This window comes from Ruditapes philippinarum, unplaced genomic scaffold (genome assembly GCF_026571515.1).
Source record: "Ruditapes philippinarum isolate M1 unplaced genomic scaffold, ASM2657151v2 ctg8874_1_1_1_1, whole genome shotgun sequence".
Classification (NCBI taxonomy): domain Eukaryota; kingdom Metazoa; phylum Mollusca; class Bivalvia; order Venerida; family Veneridae; genus Ruditapes; species Ruditapes philippinarum.
The window spans coordinates 1-6,317 of NW_026866736.1; the positions used below are offsets into that span (position 1 = coordinate 1).

At 31.3% G+C, this 6,317-nt stretch overlaps 1 long non-coding RNA gene across 1 annotated transcript; it reads left to right on the forward strand.

The window, feature by feature from the left end:
* The first annotated feature begins 4,250 nt into the window (after window positions 1–4,250).
* On the forward strand, window positions 4,251–5,835 carry LOC132733542 (uncharacterized). The gene is made up of 3 exons (XR_009626178.1): window positions 4,251–4,514; window positions 5,122–5,220; window positions 5,621–5,835. It is a non-coding gene; the product is annotated as an uncharacterized LOC132733542 (long non-coding RNA).
* Window positions 5,836–6,317: the final 482 nt, after the last annotated feature.

Genomic DNA, 6,317 nt, shown 5'->3' on the forward strand with positions numbered 1-6,317 from the left:
TAACAGGCTTTCATTTTATCAAATCGAGATAATCAAAATGCTTTATACCGTGCAGTATGTAACTCTCGGATCGACAATTAGATTTTTACTTATCTGTTTAGTAGAACCGAAGTATGCATTGTCAAGTTTCAAAGGCTGGATTTTTGGCAACGAATAGCCTCTATAAAGTACAGCCAAGCAAAAACTGTCAAGTACCAAATACTTCACATAACGGTATATTGTTCGGCAAGTAAACAAATACCCTAATTCTACATTCAGTGCATGAGCTACATGTATTCAACCACATGTCACGTATACTACTACAGTCGAACTTTCGGCTATCCGGTTTAGGAACACTTTCACTTGCTAGAAATATTATAAATAGTTCAATAGATTCATATTGACAACCAACCGCTCCATAACGCTAAAATCCTCCTAATTCCGTGAATTCAGTTAAAATCGCCACAGAACTTCAAATTACACTAGACTTTGACATTTAACAGTTTTAAATTTTCCATCGCTTCACTTATTTCAATATGGCGGCCGATTTTATTTTTTTTAAGAATGAACATCCGTAAATTAATTCGCAAAATATGATTTTAAAAAGACGATTAAAACGGTACAAAACTACTGCCTATTCATATGCATACATGTATTACACAATATTTTTTCTAAAATAAATGACTATGATGGTGTTTAATTAAACCGTGCGGTAATTCTTGTCTGCTCTATTTTGTTTAGCGTATATGTAATATTTTGTTAAGTGGAAGTCAAATTTGGGGTTCTCAATGGGAGGAAATATGCAAATAAAACCCGGAAAAAGCATTTACTTCGGTAAAATAAACCGAAAAAGCATAAAATAAAAAGAAAATTTGTGTTTATTCTGTGTAAGATTGAATTTTATTTCATCTCGTGAGAATCAAAAACAGTATTCTCGTGAGAATACTGTTTTTGATTCTCACTCGATGAAATAAAATTCAATCTTACACAGAAAAACACAAATATCCTCTATTTCTCAAATGAAAATATTCTTCTTCTAAAAATAATAATATATATACATTAGGTTTATGTTATATCAACAAATTCGAATATCTAAACAGTCATACTACTTTTCTTATTCAAATAATGAACATGCTATGGCATTCCTTTATACAACCTTGAAGAAAGAAATATCAACATAAGTGTAAAATAATGAATTGTCCTTCTAGTTTTAGATATGATTCGTCTACGATTAAAAGACAATCACGACAATACTCTCTTACATGAATAATAGAATTAAGCCTAAAGTGAACTGAATAAAGAAAAAAAAAGCATTTAAGAACATCATTTTACAGAAGTCATAAAATATTGTCTGCCGGTATGTCTGAGATTTATAAAAACATTTTCCCTACAGTCTACACTAGACGCATAATTACTTATAATTATTGTAATTTTATCATATATTAGCAGCAAAGAACATCAATTTGCAATAGGCGTTATAGTATATGGGAACTCAATTATATGTTATTTAAAGGTTATATACTGATCGATGTCTTGATAACACAGTTTCCGTACTGGAGGGTGCAGTATAATGTGAAATTGAAATATTTCCATTTATACTTAAAAATTATAGAAATTTACAAAACTTCAACATTATATACACTATAAATATCGTACACAATCGTGTATCATCCCGAACAGCCTTTTAAACGTTTCACACACTATGGGTCTTAATACACGTTTTCGGATATTGTTCAAATTTCTCTATCTTTGTATCGGAAATGTAAAATAAAAATTCATAATATTTGTGTATTTTGTAATAGTATATCAATGTATCATAACCATCTGAGTTGAATATTTTCTGTTAACTGTACAGTATGAAAAATTCTGAAACTGTTTAACCATTTAAATCATGTCATGAATTTTTGATAACTTTGTATCAATATATAAATATCTAAAATTAAATTACATATATGATTTATTTCTCGCATATTCTCAAATGACAAATTAAGGGAATGGGACAAATATGAATTTCAATCAGTATCTAAAATTGGAATTTATTTTATCCTTAAAACCTTCATTAAGATCAAAATTGATGCACGGATAGTACATTTATCTGTTTTATTGTAGCAATTACTATAAATATCAACTTTTCCAATTTGACTGAGAGAGTCTTAACTGTGATGATTGAGTGTTTATATTCTAAACTCCAAGCAAAATAACTAAGGGTGTACATATATTGTCATTGTTCATACATTTCACTTAACAATAAGGACAACGCATTTCGTATTTATGTGACATAAGCTTTATAATCATCTATTCATTGTTTCAATAATGTTCGTGTTATCAACAAATATATTATCCGCAATGTAGGATTGAAATAATCAATCAGAAAATAACATGTAGTCATGTCATATACATGCTAAAAATATATTGGACAACATTTACATACACGAAGTCAGGAGACTTATTAAAGCCTTTTGCGTATTTTTAACGTTATGCAAAAGCACTTTGTTCCATATCATAATTGACGCCCTTTCAATGTATGTATTCATATTTGATAGGTATTTTTATAATGTTTTAAAACATTTTCTAATATGTAGCCATTAATTATTTAGATGCTTTCAAGAGCCACCATTGAACCTACACTATATTGATTGCTAGCTTGTTTAAATGTTTCTTATGTCACGTTTGAACTACTTCTGAAAACAGATGCATCCATTTCCGATACAAACCAATGAAACGAAAATTATTCTTCTTACATAAAGTAGAAGTTCCTGTACAACAGTAGAGGTAAATCTTCTATAAGATAACATATAATGAAATCTAGATAGCAATAACGGTATGTAAATAAAGATTAAAAACCCCAATAAGAGAGTTTACTACATTTTCCTTTAAAGCAGTAACTTCACAATGCATAATACAAAACAAACTTGATTGAGCTATTAGATTATAAGATTTGTAAAATTATGGAATGAATAAGGTAATATTCAAATATTCCATGACTTTAGCATTAATTGAGCGTGAGGGATGTTGCACTAATTCATTATCCCTCATGTGCAGACTTAATCAAACCGTGTCTGCAATTTCCATGTAATTTTGTTGTGATTAATGCTTCCGAGGGATCACTTTGTTTCCAGACTTTTATATGTTACAACAGCAGGTGTCGAATGCCGTGTTTTAGCTGTAAAAAGTTGCCCCGTACTTCACTTCAGTGTTGTAATATTTTTCTGGTCCTTCTGGTCGGGATTTATACCAGCACTAACAAGTGTTGAGAATTGAGTACCACTCAAAACGGTACTAGGGGACGTGAGGTATGTGCACTTATTCATTATCCCGATCATGTACAGACTCAATCAAACCGAGTCAGAAATTTGCATGTAATTTTGTTGTGATTAATGCTTCCACGGGATTACTTTGTTTCCAGAATTTTAAGTAATGAAAATACCTTAAAAACCAATAATATTTATATATGTTGATATTTTGATAAGCTGATATTCTAAACATGTTCTATATACATGTCCGACTAAAAAATGAAACACACAAGCTACCTCACAGACTGTATAAAACTCAGTCGTGCAAAGAACATATATGCAATGTCTCTGATTAATTCAGAACATTTTATAACATTGCGTCACGAACGACTTTGTGGAGCAAAATATGATTTAGTCTATTGTTGGTCCCGGTAGGCAAGATATTTGTATGCATCAGATGCAAACCTAACTGATTACTCACTTCTGTCATAGACTCCATTAGTTGAATATTCTGTGAATGTTAAATGTAAAAAAAATTAAGACAATTGGAATTAAATATTTTCGATATTTTGTTTTTACCGTTAATAAAAGTTGAATACAAATTTAGTTTTTTTTTCTTACGATTGCTGCCAAATGTTTCGCTATGGTTTCTATATTTATATGTTTGCCATAGAAGGCTTGCTTCTTTTTTCTTCATATGCATTATGTCACCTTAAATATTAAAACGTAAACGTTTAGGAAACAATCTGACTGAACATACACTGTAAAAAATGGTAACGCCTGACGCGTTCCACAGGTGTTTGTTAACAAAACGTATGTGTTCTCGTTGTGTGCAGTATAAAAACACATGCGTTTCTTTATGGAACGGGTGTTTATAACTAAAACAGTAATGTGCAGTGTTTAAACGGTTGGTGTTTACATTGGCATGCCTGTGTGCAAACATGAAACGTTTGTGTTTACTTTTATGTCATAAGCTCATCTCGTGTTTTGATTATTAATAACAATCAAAACAGAAACAGAAACATAACAGTCAACAGAAACATAACAGTAAGGATAAGACAATACGAATGTTAAGAAATATTTAATGAGAAAGTGTCTCTGTATTAAACGCCGGTGTTTCAGGGGCGAACATTCTGCGTATGTCATGAGTGCCGATCAAGAACACCTTCTGATATTATCCGAGGTGTTACGAATTTAACTTCCTTTCTCCTGCTGCAGCCGAATTTTTTGGCGCAAATTTTATACCTTTCTTCATTTTGCGTGAATTTAGCAAGGAAAACATAGAAAAAACAACAGCAAAAGGTTAGTACGATGTACTTATGTATTTGTAGATCAAATTCAAAGAGTGAAAAGGCAGATCTTTTTAAGACGGGCGCAATAGAGCATTTTCATTAACCATAAAACTGATTTCCCCACCCACTTTGTTATTTCAAGAATATCGAGTCAAAAACATATAGATCTAGAGAATAACGTGCTACTGTCTTTTGATATTAATTTTATCAGGCGAGGCTGATAAGGACTAGAAAGGGCGAGGCTTGCCGGCAAAGTAAAGATAACAAGAAAATCGTCTAGCCTGTTTGTTATGATTACATGTATAGTATGACATGAACATTGATGATGTCATTTGCAATGTAAATTATGACGTCACTTCATTTAGTTGGTGTTAAAACTATTCGCTATCTAATTAATTCGTAATTGAAATCGAAATTGAAATAACAAATAAATAAATAAATATCGCATCTTGATTTAAGACTTGTATAAGGGTATGAGATTACATTGTAGAATTCACATGCTGATGAAAATGAGAATATAAGCAATTGAAAAAAGTCTGTTAAAAATGGGCGTGACTTATTCATATGAAGTTTTGTACCTTTCTGTTAGCCTAGTTTGTTCATAATTTTGCTTTCAGGATGACTTTAATGTGGCAGTGCTGAAGGCTTTAGAATCAGAAACAGCTTACAGAAAAGGGAAGGGCCAGAAGACTCAGCCTTTGATGCAAATAATTATGGTAAGGGTGTTAGATATTCAAAACTTTTAATGTCCTAAAACTTCTTTTTTATGTGACCAGCTGTGATTCAGTGATTGACATGTCTGTACATCTGTGTACATATTTTACATCAACACTTTTTAGGGAATATACCTTAACATCTTATTTCCATAATTACCAGCATGTCATATTTGGCATGCACACTTGTTTGATAAATAATTAATGCGAGTTTTATTTCAAAACTGATTTATGTAGGTAAACTATTCTAACAAAGAATAAATTTCCATGGTAGTTGTCACTTGATGATAACGCTAAAAATGCTTTTAGCATTCAATTTGAATAATATCTAAGGTTTATACAAATGCTAACAGTTTGTTCTTTTAAAAAACCGATGTTTAAAAATTATCGATATTTGTTTCAGCTTGAAGATGATGGGAATCTTGTGACACTTCTTTCTTCTGCACCAGAGTCGGCACCAAAGTTGGTTGCAATTGAGAACGATGAATGTATTGTGAACATGGCTATTGTTTGTGATGGTACACACATTCTTCTAAAGACAGCCGATTCAATAGGGGCCCTAGCTTTGTCGATTGATTTGTATTACCTTGCAGACCTAGATTATTCAAAGGCATATTCACAGGTTGGTTAAAACAAATTTTCAACAAATTTTAATTATTATGACTCACTTCTGTTTTTAATGCTAAATTTCTATTGTGATCAATTATGTAATATTGTAATAATAAGTCACAAAATTTTGGTTGATGCGCAATGCTCATTGAAAAATGGAGTCACTGGCATCACATTATAAAATGACATTTTGCACTATTCACACCACTGGTGAAGAGTGCTTCAAACTTCCTTCATAAAATTGCATTGACTTGTCCATGTGTATGTGATTTGCCTATCAGACTTTTATGCTTGTTTTTGTTGATGTCAGTTTCAGTACGCTAAGATCTCTTTTGCGAGTTATGAATCAAAACTTTATTTAAAGGAAAGAATTGAATTGATCTATCTAAGAAAATAAATATCCACACTTAACATTGTGCTTTCAGGAAAAGAATGCTACTGCGTGTTTTCCAGTTTTATGTGTTTTTGTGTTCTTAATCACAATTTCAAAA